This window comes from Spinacia oleracea, chromosome 4 (assembly GCF_020520425.1).
Source record: "Spinacia oleracea cultivar Varoflay chromosome 4, BTI_SOV_V1, whole genome shotgun sequence".
NCBI lineage: Eukaryota > Viridiplantae > Streptophyta > Magnoliopsida > Caryophyllales > Amaranthaceae > Spinacia > Spinacia oleracea.
This window is the reverse complement of record NC_079490.1, coordinates 164,819,887-164,836,986: the sequence shown is the minus strand read 5'-3', so window position 1 is coordinate 164,836,986 and position 17,100 is coordinate 164,819,887. Positions and strand designations below refer to the sequence as shown.

The 17,100-nt window shown below is 34.6% G+C and overlaps 1 long non-coding RNA gene across 1 annotated transcript; it reads left to right on the top strand.

The window, feature by feature from the left end:
- The first annotated feature begins 6,341 nt into the window (after positions 1-6,341).
- On the top strand, positions 6,342-7,818 carry LOC130459755 (uncharacterized). The gene is made up of 3 exons (XR_008919352.1): positions 6,342-6,498; positions 7,215-7,415; positions 7,513-7,818. It is a non-coding gene; the product is annotated as an uncharacterized lncRNA (long non-coding RNA).
- The last annotated feature ends 9,282 nt before the right edge of the window (positions 7,819-17,100 follow it).

The following is a 17,100-nucleotide window of genomic DNA, read 5'->3' as shown; positions in this document are numbered from 1 at the left end:
TACTTTTGAGTCTTAATTTAGGGTTTTAGTTAAAATTTTATTGGTTTTAGTTACGAGTTATGAGTTATATTTTAGACTTTATGAGTTTAAGTTAAGATTTTATGAGTTTTAGTTAACACTTTATAAGTATTAGTTAAGATTTTTCGAGTTTTAGTTATGATTTCAGGAGTTCTAGTTAAGATTTTTAAAGTTTTATTTACGTAATCCTGAGTTTCAGACAACGAATTTCAATTAATTAAGCAATCTAATTAGTTAAGCAATGTAACAAATTAGTTACGCATTGTAACCAATTAGTTAAGCAACGAAATCAATTAGTTAAGCCTGAAATTTAATTAGTTATGCAATGAAAACAATTAGTTATGCAACGAAATCAATTAGTTAAGCACTGAAACCAATTAGTTAAGCAACATAATCAATTAGTTAAGCAATATAATCGATTAGTTAAGATTTTATGAGTTTTAGTTAATAATAAGTTTGTTTTAAAATAATAACTATTCGACTCATAAGTTTAACTATTTTGTTATTCAATTAGTGATGATATTATTACTTTTAGTTATGTTTTACACTAGTTTAGTTAGTACCAAAAAATTGAAAATTTTAATTTTCGAATAAAAAAAATTCAAAATTTTGTTTTCGGAAAAATAATAATTTAAGCCTGAAATCCAATTAGTTAAGCATGAAATCCAATTAGTTAAGCTTGAAATCCCATTAGTTAAGTCTGAAGTCCAATTAGTTAAGCCTGAAAAAAAAATAAAAAAAGTTTTTGAAAAAAAAAAATTTGGAAAAAAAAATTTGGAATTTTTTTTTAAATTTTTTTTAAAAAAAATATATATGCTGACGTCAGCATGATGTCACACATGCGCCAACATGGCTGCCAACATGGCTGCCAACAAGGCGGTCTTACCGTAAGACGGTCTTACACAAAAGTTTCTCTAATTAGTTTGTCTACCTATGTACACTACAAGAAATTGTACTATTAACGACGGGAAATCCCGTTGCTAAAGGCCAATAATTGTTGATTAACGACGGAATTTTCCGTCGCGAACCCGTCATAAAAGGGGGCCGTCGTTAATGAAAAATCCCGTCATTAACCCATCGTAAAAGACATTTACGACGGTTGTTCCCGTCTTTATTGGGTTGTTATCCCCGCCGCAAAAGCCTTTTTACGACGGGATTTTTACCCCTCGTTATTAGGTTGTCATAAAAGATACAAATTTTTGTAGTGGTACTTATAGGGGCAAATTTATCCATATGTTAGGTTTTAGGCATTTTCGTATTCTACTCCAATATGCAAGTTGGTATATTGATGGAGATCTATATATACGGTTTCACATCTATTTCAGCTTCTCGTCTACAATTAGCTAGTTGAATTAGGTCAAGACTAACTTCAACCCTAAGAATTCATGCGCAATTTAAATGGCTCATTTGCACCAAAATATATATCTCAATTTAAAGACCATTAGATTTTCCATTTAATATATCCATACCATGTTTTGTTAAATTTTAGAGAAATATGAAATGAGCATGGACAACCTAATATGGAAGAGGAGATTCGGTTCCACACTAAAACCAATTGGTAATAGTGTGAGTGACTCCACAAGCTCATAAGATGAAATTTTCTCTCATCTTTCTCTAACGTGGGACAACTCACATGTGGACCGCACGTGATTCAACAATTTTTATTGTTAATTTTAAAAAATAAAGCTCCTCAAATAATAAAATTTACCAAACAACTCATTTCATCGGTTACTTTTTTTAGTGTCATCACCTTATCATTTTCCGCTACTCCCTTTTCAATTTCAGTCAATTTATCAGTTTGACCCCGCTTCAATCAATGTTGTTAAACTATATAGCCTAAATATTATAGCTAATTATTTAATGAGTTTCAAATCAGAAGCAAACATGTAGCCCAAATATTATAGCTAACTATTTAATGATTTTCAAATTAATTAGAAGCAGTTTGTGTTGAGACCAGATACGAAAATATTCAAACGTTGAGTTATCTCATATCAAAGGAGAATGAAGATAATAACCAACTTATAAGCTTGGGAGCTACTTCTTCCATCACTAATTAGTTTTGCAATATATTCTACTTTTAGGTTCAAAGTGTATAACTTCTCTTGTTTTGCACGGCCAGGCCCAAAATAAAAAGTCATTCATTTGAAAGCTTGATGTGTCAAGCCAATACGTAAATTAATCACAAGGTGTTTGCATTTTAAGGTTGCGTTCTATTTACCTGATTTCCACTTATTTTTTCTAAACTTATTTTATCTGAACTTAACTGAACTTAACTGAACTTATCTTATCTGAACTTATTAGAACTTATCAAAACTTATTTTAGTTATAAATTATATTTGGCCAACCTTTATTTTTCTTGAACTTATCTTATCTGAACTTATCTGAACTTATTTTTCCTGAAACAAATGGAAATAAGGTGAACAGAACAGGGCCTTAATATATTACCATTATCATAAGGAATTGCTTAATTATAGTGTTAGAGCAAGTGCGTGAATGTGCATTTGGTTGCGAACATAGTGCAATAAACCGAACATTCCCTTTAAATCACATATAGCTTCATATCTCCGATAACTATCTTCGGTATCTATAGGACTATATAGATTAGGGTGATGATAGAGGTCGCAAGTTGCGACAATATTTAGTTGTCGCAATCTTACGTGTCGCAGTTTAATTGGTATATATAGGCGCCACATAAATTATGCGTCATCAGAATATTTTTACTATCAATGCAATATTTTTACTATGAAAATATGTAAATAAGGTAATCAATATAAAGAAGGAAACAAATTAGAATATTAAGATTTTCCTTCCTTTTTTCTGAAACATGTATAATAGGTTATATAAGTTAAATATTTTAGTTTCTTATTTAAATGATGACACATAAACATGCCATGTCATCATTGTGACACGGGTTAAAGGTCGCATGTTGCGACCTTTATCATTTTCGTTTCTGTTATAACCAAACGTCTGCCAAGAACGATTAGGAACAAACCCTGCAATGTTTATGAGGAACTTTAGATTTCCTCCCCTCAAATATTATCGTATTATTAAGTTCCTGCAAAATAACACAATAACCCCTCCATTGATGATTTCTCTCACCAATGTATTTTTCCTCTCTTATTTTCTAGCTAGGCCTAAACCCCCTTTTATAGGCTAAACTAGAAACCCACGTCTACTAGAATTATGCTGGCTCCCCAAGTCCAAATAATTCTAGAGATTGTTACATACTAAAATATATCTACTTTCCTAATTACAATTCTAATTAAACTAGGAAACAAGATATTAAATCAAACAAGTCCGTTTCGGATTTTTGTCAACTTAACTAAGTTGTGTTTATTTCCTAACAATTCCCTTTAAATCACATAAGAAGAAAACATATTGGAATATTAAGATTTTCCTACCTTATTTTAAAACATGTATAATAGAATATATAAGTTAAATATTTTAGTTTCTTATTTAAATGATGACACATAAGCATGCCATGTCATCATTGTGACACGGCTTAAAGGTCGCATGTTGCGACCTTTATCATTTCCGTTCCCTTTAAATCAACATATAGCTTCATCTCTCCGATAACTATCTTCGGTATCTATAGGACTATATAGATATTAAAAGGAAAATCAACCATGTAGACCGAGTCCGTGTTTGGTTAGTGGGAGGATTTATCCAAAATATAAAGTCAAAGCATAGTACAAACTAAGTAGTTGATTAACGACGGAAAATCCCGTCATTAAAAGTCAATAATTGTTGATTAACGACGAGATTTCCTGTCGCAAACCCGTCATAAACAGGAGTCGTCATTAATAAAAAAAAATTCGTCGTTAACACGTCGTAAAAGACATTTGCGACGGTTGTTCCCGTATTCGTTTGGTTATCAGTCCCGTCGCAAAAGGCTTTTGTGACGGAATTTTTGAACCGTCGTTATTAGGTTGTCGTTAAAGATACAAAAGTTTATAGTGATTTTTAGACTATTAAATTCAAAATTAAATTCAAATAGTTCTATACAAAATATAAATTTTGTAAATATCAAAATTTGATATTAATGAAAAAACTCATACATTACAAGCGTAAAAGTTAATTTGTTACAAATGTACCTTTTAAAATAGACGAAATATTAGCTGATCGAGTGAGCACACCTACCTTTAGTTGCGTTAGGATCCTCTAGAGTTGGAGAGAACTCTAACTTGTAGAGTTGAACGAATCTTGGCCTTCTACCAGAATTAATGGCTAAGATTGTCCCACACTAGTGGAAAAAGGCTTATTTGCATCCCCGCATTTGCCACGCCATTCTGAACATGTGATGCAAATAACAAATTTTAGCATAAAATTTACTCATTTGCGTCGCAGCTTTGTTAAACTGCGAGGCAAATGACTCTAGGATGCCCCCCAGAGTCATTTGCATCGCAGATTAACAAAGCTGCGAGGCAAATGACTCAATCAAGTGCGTCGCAGATTTACAAATCTGCGTGGCAAATGACTCTAGGAGCATCCTAGAGTCATTTGCCACGCAGATTTACAAATCTGCGATGCAAATGACACACGCGTATAATTGAACAACGCAAGTGACCCTTTTATATTTTTTCATTTATTTTCTCGCATAGATCCAGGTCGAACAAATTTTTCGCCTCCTCTCCTTCTCTCTCCTCCTCCTTTCCAAATCTCCATTGCCAGAACTCCAACACCTCCCATCTCACCTTCAAAAATTCAGAATCAACCTTATCCATTCGAAGTCTTCTCTCACCAAGCCGCCCCTTTCTATTTATTCTGAAAATTCGAGCTCTGCGAAAATGGGAAGAGGGGCGAAACCCTAGGTTTCGGCGCGGGGAGAAAGGTTACATCCTGAAGCAGAAAGGCTTAGTTTTTTAAGGTTGTGAAACACACCACACTACTGGATCACGAATTGTTGGTGTTGGAGCTCTAGTTTAACTCGTCGCCCGTCCTTGGCTACCTTGATGCTCAGGTATATTCTATGTCCTATCTTGATTTCCATGTTTAATTAATTTGCTCTGAATTTTTTTAATATGAATTTGTGGTTTAGTTATGTTGGTTAGTTTGTGAATTCAAGTATTTTTTTTCAATTTTTTATATGAGTTTCGTTGTGCGCCTGTGCATTTGATGATAAATTAAGTGATTGATTTGAATTTGATGATAAATTAAGTGTTGAATTGAATTTGATGTACTGTGACCTTTTTTTTTATATTGCTGTTGAATTGCTAGATTTGTTAATTTTACATTTAATTAAAAGAGATTAATTACATATTCTAATTTTCTACTCTACAGATTTATCATGGAATACATGTATTCACTAGTCTTCTGTTTAATTTGTTTATTTGATTATCCAGAGCATATAATAAAATAGTTTCTCGTTGTGTGGATTGGATAACATAAAAATTCATGCTGAAAATTTGTTTGGTAATCTTTGATAGCTTTGCTCTTTTGAATGTCTGGTTATCTTGGGGAAATTCTGAACTATGTATATGCAGGGAGTCATTTAATACACACCTGCTTCAGCTAATGACATCTTGGGCCGTTGTTTGTGATGTTTGGTATCTAGAGCCCCAAACAATAAAACCTGGAGAGACTCCCATCGAATTTGCCGAGAGGTGAATGAATATTTCTCTCTCTGGTACATTTTTATAGACATGTTATGTTGGATACCGGATCAATTTGTTGCCTATTGTATCTATTTCTTTTTGCAGGGTCAGAGACATGATCTCTCATAGAGCAGGCCTGAAAAAGGTTCCTTGGGATGGCTACCTGAAGTGCTTACGCCCTAGCCCTAGGTTCACAGAGAGCAAGTAAGCCACCCCCCCCCCCCCGCCAATTATATCTACGGAGTCATTGGACTTAATTTGCCTAATCGTTTACTTGAGTGTACTTCTATGTGTTCTACTGTAACATTGGCCTATAATTCAAGTGTATACATGTGTTGATAATCAAAGAACCCGAGTTAGCTCGTTCTTTGTAACTCTTTTGTGGAGAGGAAACGGGTAGTATTTTAAGATACTTGTTCAGAGTTGGGGTGATCCTTTATTGTATTTGGTTGTCTGTTGTTCTTAGCTGCTGTTTCTGAGTACCAATAGTACTGCTGCCATGGATTCAGGTCACCTGACGCTGCTCTATATATTCTCAAAATTGTGCTGAAGTTTTGTGTTTAGTGCAGCAAGTTAGTTCATCGTCTGTTGCTCTATATAATATCCACTAATGTTGCTATTTTTCTGAATCCTGAACATGTCTTTGTATGTTTGTTACTCAAAAACTAATGGTAACATAATGCTTCTCTGTTTCGTGACAGTTTATGGGACCTCGTGCACATGATAAGAAGCTGAAACATGCCTCCTGCTAGCGTCATGACAAGGCTGATACTGATCATGGTTTGGAGAAAACTCATCAGGGACCCTAACACATACTCAAGTCTTATTGGTTTTTGCCGGTTCATTGCCCTGAACCTTCCGCCCTGAACCTGCCTATGATATTCAGGTACACCTTTGCTAATATGTACTGAATTTGTCTTCTATCCTCGTCATATAATCCAAAATTTCAAGGCTAACAAACACTAGTACAAATATGCATAATTGCGGACTGTCCCAGTGTCCAGTAGTGAACTCTGTAACATTCTTTGTTACTTTTTGAAATAAGTAAGACTTTTTCAATTGTTTTCCATGTCCAATTCTTAGTAATATAAGTTCTTTTGATGGTTAGCTTTCAACTATTCTTTTTAATTGGTTTACTAGTAGAATTTGGATGGGTTTTTCTTTGGAAAGTTAGGGTCTGAGTTTGTTTGTTCAGCGTTCCTATGAGGCTTTGTTGTAGTTTGCAGTAGCTCTTTCATATATTGATGTTCTTGGAAATCTGATGCAAGTATGGGATTTGATTCAAAATTTATGGCATTCACTTTGGTATGTTGCTTGTAAGAGTTTGTGGTACTTCTTCTTAGATGTTAGCTGCCACTGAATCGATCTATTTCTTAGAGTCGGGAGACTACATACTAAATTGGTATGGGACTTGTCTTTTTATGTGACTTGGATAACCAATCCTAAAATCTGAATCTATGTAGATTCAGAGTTGGACTAAAGCGTAAGTTGTAATTTTGAACTTACGTCTCTTGGAGATTATGTTGCTGTAATAAAGAATGGAAGAAGAATATACAATACTAATGGAAGGCTTTTTATGCTGTGAATATGTGCTCTTTGCAGATGTTAACTGTTTTTGAGAAGGGAAACAACCAAATCACCGTCAATACAATCCAGGATCTAATGGAATTAATTACTACAGAGATGCAAAGTGATAATGCGGCAACAGATTCTGCTGCTGAAGCTTTCTTTGCAAGCACATTGCGGTACATCCAATTCCAGAAACAAAAAGGTGGCGCAGTTAGTGAGAAATATGAACCTAATGTTAGTTTTTTTGTTGATCTGGGTAGGTTTGAATCATTTCTTGAGACTGAAAACAAGCTGTTCAGATAATTAATGAATTTCTAAATTTTTATTGTAGGAGAACTGAAAAGTTAAAACTTGAGAAAGGGAAACAAACTCGGTAACAATTGCTCTTCAATCCGCTAAACTTGTGAGAATTGTCGCCTTTGATCTTGCTCTTGGGACTCTTGAATGGTTCCCTCATTTGTCTTTGAATACGCTGACGCTGACGCTGCGTGCTACGTGTGTCATGGGAAGTTGCTTATCCAAGCATGATCTCAACTCTCAAATTGATTTGGTAATTGAAATTTTGAAGCGTCCAGGAGAAGTCCTCCCTGTTTGTCTTAGTGTCGCACGAACGCTGTAATTTGTTTGATTTTGGTCTGACAATGGAGTTTTTTTCATCTGCTTGAATGATATCTTGGGCCTCATTCGTTTATGGTTCACTTAAACTTTTATGTTAAAAGTGTAGTTAGGTTATCAACATGTTGGGTGATCTATGGTGAATTTGCCTTTTATTGGGTTGTAACTAAAATATTAAAAAACGATTTTTTTTTTAAAAAAAAAAGTCATTTGCAACGCACATTTAGCTAATGTGCGTGGCAAATGACTTTTTTTTTTTCGCCTAAAAGTCATTTGCGTCGCACATTTAGCTAATGTGCGTTGCAAATGACTTTTTAGGCATGGTGCTGAAAAGTCATTTGCGTCGCACATTTAGCTAATGTGCGTTGCAAATGACTTTTCAGGCATGGTGCTGAAAAGTCATTTGCAACGCACATTTGCTAAATGTGCGACGCAAATAAGGTTCATTTGCGTCGCACAAATGTGCGACGCAAATGACTTTTAGTCATTTGCGTCGAGAGCTTTTGCCACGCACGATGTGCGACGCAAATGTGCTTAAAAGTGCGATGCAAATGACCCTTTTTCCACTAGTGCCACTAACTCAATTTAATTAAAAAAAAACAGCATTCTCCTTCCCCGGCCCGATTCACATAATTAATTAATCATTCATTCTTCATCATCATAGATCACCTTGCTGGAAACTCATTTCATTACTCAAATACAAATTCCATGTTTCTTCCTCTCTCAGACCTCCACCATTTTCCATTACCAGGCGATGTAATCGCCGGCCACCTCTCCTCCCTCACCACCCAATTGACTTTTCCTCAGTAACTCAATAATTAATCACACCCTCCTCTCTCGGAACACATCGCCACCAGTATTCAAATTGGATGAATCTTTAAAAATATTCCCCCAAACCCCCCTTTATTTTCCATTAATTCAACAGGACAGTCACCATTAATAAAGTCGTCGTCTGTCATATCACTCATATATGGATGAACTGTGGTGGTGCTAGAGGAGGGAAAGAGAGTAATTGGAAATTAGAAGGGGACGGTAATGGAGAGTATTTTTGTAGTCTGTAGTTGTTGGGGGTGGGAATGTGTCGATCAGCCGACAAATCTACAATGGTAATTTGACGCATGAATGCAGGATGTTGCCATGGTGGTGCTTTTAAAAAAAAATAGTATTTAGCTAAAACATACGGAGTAGTTTGATGTTTTGTGTGTTTTTCCCAAACTTTAATGATGTGGAATGTAATCTAGCCATTCACTATATTGGATGGTTGAGATTTTACCAAATCTATAATATAGAGTTATCTCATAACTCCAGAGGATCCGAACCCCTCCATTACCGTCCCCTTCTAATTTCCAATTACTCTCTTTCCCTCCTCTAGCACCACCACAGTTCATCCATATATGAGTGATATGACAGACGACGACTTTATTAATGGTGACTGTCCTGTTGAATTAATGGAAAATAAAGGGGGGTTTGGGGGAATATTTTTAAAGATTCATCCAATTTGAATACTGGTGGCGATGTGTTCCGAGAGAGGAGGGTGTGATTAATTATTGAGTTACTGAGGAAAAGTCAATTGGGTGGTGAGGGAGGAGAGGTGGCCGGCGATTACATCGCCTGGTAATGGGAAATGGTGGAGGTCTGAGAGAGGAAGAAACATGGAATTTGTATTTGAGTAATGAAATGAGTTTCCAGCAAGGTGATCTATGATGATGAAGAATGAATGATTAATTAATTATGTGAATCAGGCCGGGGAAGGAGAATGCTGTTTTTTTTAATTAAATTGAGTTAGTGGGACAATCTTAGCCATTAATTCTGGTAGAAGGCCAAGATTCGTTCAACTCTACAAGTTAGAGTTCTCTCCAACTCTAGAGGATCCTAACGCGTAATGGAGAGTATTTTTGTAGTCTGTAGTTGTTGGGGGTGGGAATGTGTCGATCAGCCGACAAATCTACAATGGTAATTTGACGCATGAATGCAGGATGTTGCCATGGTGGTGCTTTAAAAAAAAAATAGTATTTAGCTAAAACATACGGAGTAGTTTGATGTTTTGTGTGTTTTTCCCAAACTTTAATGATGTGGAATGTAATCTAGCCATTCACTATATTGGATGGTTGAGATTTTACCAAATCTATAATATAGAGTTATCTAATAACTCCAGAGGATCCGAACCCCCTTTAGGTGTACCAAAGAGTCTTTTTTACTCAGTAGTTGTTGGACCGTGCGCTAGCGCGCACGATCCCCCAAACATTGCGTAAAAGATCGATATTTACAAAATTATGGTAAATTCTAAAAAAAATGTTTTCTGAAATTTGATAATGAGTCCATGCCATAAACATATCCTGAGACCTGAGCCAAACAAAGAACCAAGCCTACAAATCGTAGCCACACTCTATAATCATGTTTTCTTAAAGTCTTAAAACATTTTAGAAAAGTCAAATATGATAAACACAGTTTATGTTGTTACCCCTAGAATTTTTTTAGAAAAAAGAAAATTATAATTTGTGAAATGCAATAGACGAGAGCTTGGTTCGAAAATGAAAGGGGTTGCGTAGGTGAAGATCTCATCTAGTCATCCCAAAGAAAGAAAAAAACGTGTCAACATTAAGCCAAAGGTTATAAACGTAAGTACACTATTCTTAAGGAAAAGACAAAAAAATTAATATGAAGGAAATTGAGGGCAATACAGGTAATTCACTATTGTGCACTAGTGGAAAAAGGCTTATTTACATCCCCGCATTTGCCACGCCATTCTGAACATGCGAAGCAAATAACAAATTTTAGCATAAAATTTAGTCATTTGCATCGCAGATTTATAATTCTGCGTGGCAAATGACTCTAGGAGCACCCTAGAGTCATTTGCCACGCAGAATTATAAATCTGCGACGCAAATTACTCAATTAAGTGCATCGCAGATTTATAATTCTGCGTGGCAAATGACTCTAGGATGCTCCTAGAGTCATTTGCCACGCAGAATTATAAATCTGCGATGCAAATGACTAAATTTTTTTTTTCGAATTCGCGCTCACCCTTAATTGCAAAACGAATATTCATCTGACTTAGGTTATTTCTCGACAAATTAACACCAACACTAGCGCCCTCCCCAACGAAACCACCACCAACACCAACACTAGCTGCTTTGTTCTCACCGGCGGCACTGCCGTCGTTGCTTCGCCGCCTTCCATCGTTGCCGCGCCGGCGTTCACTGCTTCCCCTCACTGCTGCGCGCGAACAATTCAGCTTCCCCTCACTGCTGCGCGCTTCACTGCTTCCCCTCACTGCTCCGTTTTTAGGGTCGCCTCCCACGCCGTCGCCCACGCCGCCACCCACTCAGCCGCCCTCGTTCATTGTCGTCTCTCCTCTCTTAGGTATTGAATAGTTTTGATATTTATTGAATTTTAATTGTGTATTTTAATTTTAATTGTGGACATTATAATTGAAATTCGGAAAATGACGGGATTATAGAAATTAAAGGTTTGATGGTTACATCAAGTTCACTGATTGATTGATTCTATTCTAGTTCTTATAGATTTCAGATGGTGTTCTGTCATCGTACCCTGAGTTTTTCGGTGATTGGTTGTTCGACCTCCATACTCATGCTTGACTCACTAGATCTCAGGTATTTGTGGTCAATGAGGTGTGTGTGTGTGACAATGTAGCTGATTTGTTTTAAGTGAAGAGAGCAATATGCGTAGATAATTGGAATTCCTCAATTTGTGGGTGAAACCATGCCAGGATGATAAGCAATGAAAAAAGAACTAAGCGTTTTTGAAAGATAATTGCTGTTAGATTAAGAATCAGTCTCCATTTAGCAGAAGAGATATTGAAAAAGTAATGGAAGAAGAAAGATTTCAGAATGAGATTGAGAAAATTGACTTAATAGACAATGATGGTCAGTATTAACACTTACGAGTTACGATCCAAGTGACATCCCATTTGAAAGAGCAAATTAATTGGTAATAGGAGTGGATTACTGGACTTGTAGCAATGTGGAATTTTCCTGTGCTTATATATTTATGTCTCTTTGCGTTGATGGACTTTTTTTTCTGCCATATGTTCTTGAGGGGCTGTTCTCCTAGGCTTAGCATATATCTTAAAAGTGTAACTTATCAGCAAATTCAGTGGAGTAAAGTGCTGGTGTTAGAAATGATTCCAGTGAATGTTTTGGCTTTATTATTAGCCGTGTTTGATGTTGTGTACTCCATTGCTTTGATGAACTTTATTTGCACTTTTCAACCATTCTGTTGCTTGTCATTATCTCCAATAATGCTTGACTGGGTAGAAATCTTCAACTGTTTATATCTTCATGTCTCCAGGGGTTGTGTGGAGAATTGTCAGGAGACGGGTTGTGTTGGAAGTCAACAATGCTTTCAGCATTGCATATTCACCGCTGATGGTAACATTTCTTATGGTCGGTGGTACCTCCAAGAACCTCTCTATCTGAAATGGAAACAATGGGATTGCCACAGTGATTGCCGCTACTATTGTATGCTTGCAAGGGAGGAGGAAAGAACAAAGCTCGGCGAGAAGCCTGTCAAGTATCACGGAAGATGGCCTTTTCGTCGTGTTTATGGAATTCAGGTTCTTATGTGTTCCTGTTTGTTGCAATATGTTAGATTATTTTGCAGTAGTATTAACTTTATTTGTCCTTCAATTAGCAAGTTCAAATATTTTCGACTTGTTTCTCAAGGAACCTGTTTCTGTTTCTTTTTCTGCACTCAATCTTGCTATACAATTTCATGGTTGGATATCTTTCTTCATTCTTGTCAACTACAAGCTGCCTTTGACGGATAATCGAAAGACGTACTATGAGTATTATGGCCTTTGGCATATCTATGGTGTCCTAGCAATGAACTGTTGGTTCTGGGCTCCAGTTTTCCACAGCCGGTAAGAACTCATCGTCTCATCCTTTTGTTCTTTTCTGTTAATTCGATTATTATGCATCTATTATAGCTGTAAACCTGTAAGATATCCCTAAATTTTTGCCAAAAAATGACTTAGAACGACCAAATTAGCCTTAAATGTGAAATAATAGATTGTAAAGAGCCTTAGAAACTTGTAAATATGCATATTAAACGTGTAATAAGTTTGAAAACATTCCTTAGGTTCTTTAGTTCAAAGTTGGGTTCGAAAACTTCATTTTTGCCTAAAAATGACTTAGAACAACCAAAATTAGCCTTAAATGTGAAATAATAGATTGTAAAGAGCCTTAGAAAGTTGTAAATATGCATATTAAACGTGTAATAAGTTTGAAAACATTCCTTTGGTTCTTTAGTTCAAAGTTGGGTTCGAAAACGTCATTTTTGCCTAAAAATGTCCTAGAACGACCCAATTACCCTTAAATGTGAAATAATAGATTGTAAAGAGCCTTAGAAAGTTGTAAATATGCATATTAAACGTGTAATAAGTTTGAAAACATTCCTTAGGTTCTTTAGTTCAAAGTTGGGTTCGAAAACTTCATTTTTGCCTAAAAATGACTTAGAACGACCAAATTAGCCTTAAATGTGAAATAATAGATTGTAAAGAGCCTTAGAAAGTTGTAAATATGCGTATTAAACGTGTAATAAGTTTGAAAACATTTCTTAGGTTCTTTAGTTCAAAGTTGGGTTCGAAAACGTCATTTTTGCCTAAAAATGTCCTAGAACGACCCAATTAGCCTTAAATGTGAAATAATAGATTGTAAAGAGCCTTAGAAAGTTGTAAATATGCATATTAAACGTGTAATAAGTTTGAAAACATTCCTTAGGTTCTTTAGTTCAAAGTTGGGTTCGAAAACTTCATTTTTGCCTAAAAATGACTTAGAACGACCAAATTAGCCTTAAATGTGAAATAATAGATTGTAAAGAGCCTTAGAAAGTTGTAAATATGCATATTAAAGGTGTAATAAGTTTGAAAACATTCCTTAGGTTCTTTAGTTCAAAGTTGGGTTCGAAAACGTCATTTTTGCCTAAAAATGTCCTAGAACGACCCAATTAGCCTTTAATGTGAAATAATAGATTGTAAAGAGCCTTAGAAAGTTGTAAATATGCATATTAAACGTGTAATAAGTTTGAAACCATTACTTAGTTTCTTTAGTTCAAAGTTGGGTTCGAAAACGTCATTTTTGCCTAAAAATGTCCTAGAACGACCCAATTACCCTTAAATGTGAAATAATAGATTGTAAAGAGCCTTAGAAAGTTGTAAATATGCGTATTAAACGTGTAATAAGTTTGAAAACATTCCTTAGGTTCTTTAGTTCAAAGTTGGGTTCGAAAACGTCATTTTTGCCTAAAAATGTCCTAGAACGACCCAATTAGCCTTAAATGTGAAATAATAGATTGTAAAGAGCCTTAGAAAGTTGTAAATATGCATATTAAACGTGTAATAAGTTTGAAAACATTCCTTAGGTTCTTTAGTTCAAAGTTGGGTTCGAAAACTTCATTTTTGCCTAAAAATGACTTAGAACGACCAAATTAGCCTTAAATGTGAAATAATAGATTGTAAAGAGCTTTAGAAAGTTGTAAATATGCATATTAAAGGTGTAATAAGTTTGAAAACATTCCTTAGGTTCTTTAGTTCAAAGTTGGGTTCGAAAACGTCATTTTTGCCTAAAAATGTCCTAGAACGACCCAATTAGCCTTAAATGTGAAATAATAGATTGTAAAGAGCCTTAGAAATTTGTAAATATGCATATTAAACGTGTAATAAGTTTGAAAACATTCCTTAGGTTCTTTAGTTCAAAGTTGGGTTCGAAAACGTCATTTTTGCCTAAAAATGTCCTAGAACGACCCAATTACCCTTAAATGTGAAATAATAGATTGTAAAGAGCCTTAGAAAGTTGTAAATATGCATATTAAACGTGTAATAAGTTTGAAAACATTACTTAGTTTCTTTAGTTCAAAGTTGGGTTCGAAAACGTCATTTTTGCCTAAAAATGTCCTAGAACGACCCAATTACCCTTAAATGTGAAATAATAGATTGTAAAGAGCCTTAGAAAGTTGTAAATATGCATATTAAATGTGTAATAAGTTTGAAAACATTCCTTAGGTTCTTTAGTTCAAAGTTGGGTTCGAAAAATTCATTTTTGCCTAAAAATGACTTAGAACGACCAAATTAGCCTTAAATGTGAAATAATAGATTGTAAAGAGCCTTAGAAAGTTGTAAATATGCATATTAAACATGTAATAAGTTTGAAAACATTCCTTTGGTTCTTTAATTCAAAGTTGGGTTCGAAAACGTCATTTTTGCCTAAAAATGTCCTAGAACGACCCAATTAGCCTTAAATGTGAAATAATAGATTGTAAAGAGCCTTAGAAAGTTGTAAATATGCATAATAAACGTGTAATAAGTTTGAAAACATTCCTTAGGTTCTTTAGTTCAAAGTTGGGTTCGAAAACATCATTTTTGCCTAAAAATGACCTAGAACGACCCAATTAGCCTTAAATGTGAAATAATAGATTGTAAAGAGCCTTAGAAAGTTGTAAATAAGCATATTAAACGTAGAATAAGTTTGAAAACATTCCTTAGGTTCTTTGGTTCAAAGTTGGGTTCGAAAACATCATTTTTGCCTAAAAATGACCTAGAACGACCCAATTAGCCTTAAATGTGAAATAATAGATTGTAAAGAGCCTTACAAAGTTGTAAATAAGCATATTAAACGTAGAATAAGTTTGAAAACATTCCTTAGGTTCTTTGGTTCAAAGTTGGGTTCGAAAACATTATTTTTGCCTAAAAATGACCTAGAACGACCCAATTAGCCTTAAATGTGAAATAATAGATTGTAAAGAGCCTTAGAAAGTTATAACTATGCATATGAGACGTGTAATAAATTTGAAAACATTCCTTAGGTTCTTTAGTTCAAAGTTGGGTTCGAAAATATCATTTTTGCCTAAAAATGACTTAGAACGACTCAATTACCCTTAAATGTGGAATAATAGATTAGTAAGAGGCTTAGAAAGTTATAACTATGCATATGAGACGTGTAATAAGTTTGAAAACATTCCTTAGGTTCTTTAGTTCTAAGTTGGGTTCGAAAACATCATTTTTGCCTAAAAATGACCTAGAACGACCCAATTAGCCTTAAATGTGAAATAATAGATTGTAAAGAGCCTTAGAAAGTTGTAAATAAGCATATTAAACGTAGAATAAGTTTGAAAACATTCCTTAGGTTATTTGGTTCAAAGTTGGGTTCGAAAACATCATTCTATTTTTGCCTAAAAATGACCTAGAACGACCCAATTAGCCTTAAATGTGAAATAATAGATTGTAAAGAGCCTTAGAAAGTTGTAAATAAGCATATTAAACGTAGAATAAGTTTGAAAACATTCCTTAGGTTCTTTGGTTCAAAGTTGGGTTCGAAAACATCATTTTTGCCTAAAAATGACCTAGAACGACCCAATTAGCCTTAAATGTGAAATAATAGATTGTAAAGAGCCTTAGAAAGTTATGACTATGCATATGAGACGTGTAATAAGTTTGAAAACATTCCTTAGGTTCTTATCGAATATAATTGCATATTTTATCGAATGTGTAGTGCTTTTCGGAGTTACAAGAGACTAGGTGGACAATCTAAGGGAACTAAATTAACATGGATTCCAGCACAGGTATAATTAGTTTATTATTTACCTAAGAAGCAAGTTTTTCAAAATTATAACATACAATGTGATAGAAATTTTACTTGTGTTATTTATTTTAATGCATTTAGTGTGCTCAACAACCGGGATCACTAGATTGTGGCGACTACGTCATGCGTTTTATGTACGACATAATAATGAATCATGGTAATAGTCAAGATCTTACTAAGGTATGTTCTCATAAACTACGTACTTTATATAATAAATTGAAGTACACAAAACTATTATATTGATCAATCGTTGATAAATTGAATTATTTACACTTTTTTAGGATTTTTCAAGAACATTGCCTTATTCACCGGAGGAGATTAATGAGGTGAAAGATTTTTGGGCAGATTACTTCATGAACAATGTCGAATTTTTAGCTTAATTTGTAATATGAACTTGATCTCTAGCTAGCTACGTACCTTTGTTGTAATAATTTTATGTTTGTTGTAACATGTTGGTTGATCTATGACGAATTTAATTGCCTTTTATTGGGAACGTTAATTACGTTGTAAACTTTTGTGACAGGTATTATTTATAAATGTATTCCCGGTATTGGGAATGAAGCGTCTAATTTCAAAGACGATCATGTCGGAATTTCCAACTAAAATATTAAAAAACGAATTTTTTTTTTTAAAAAAATAAGTCATTTGCAACGCACGTTAGCTCAATGTGCGAGGCAAATGACTTAATTTTTTGGCGCTACAATTGTC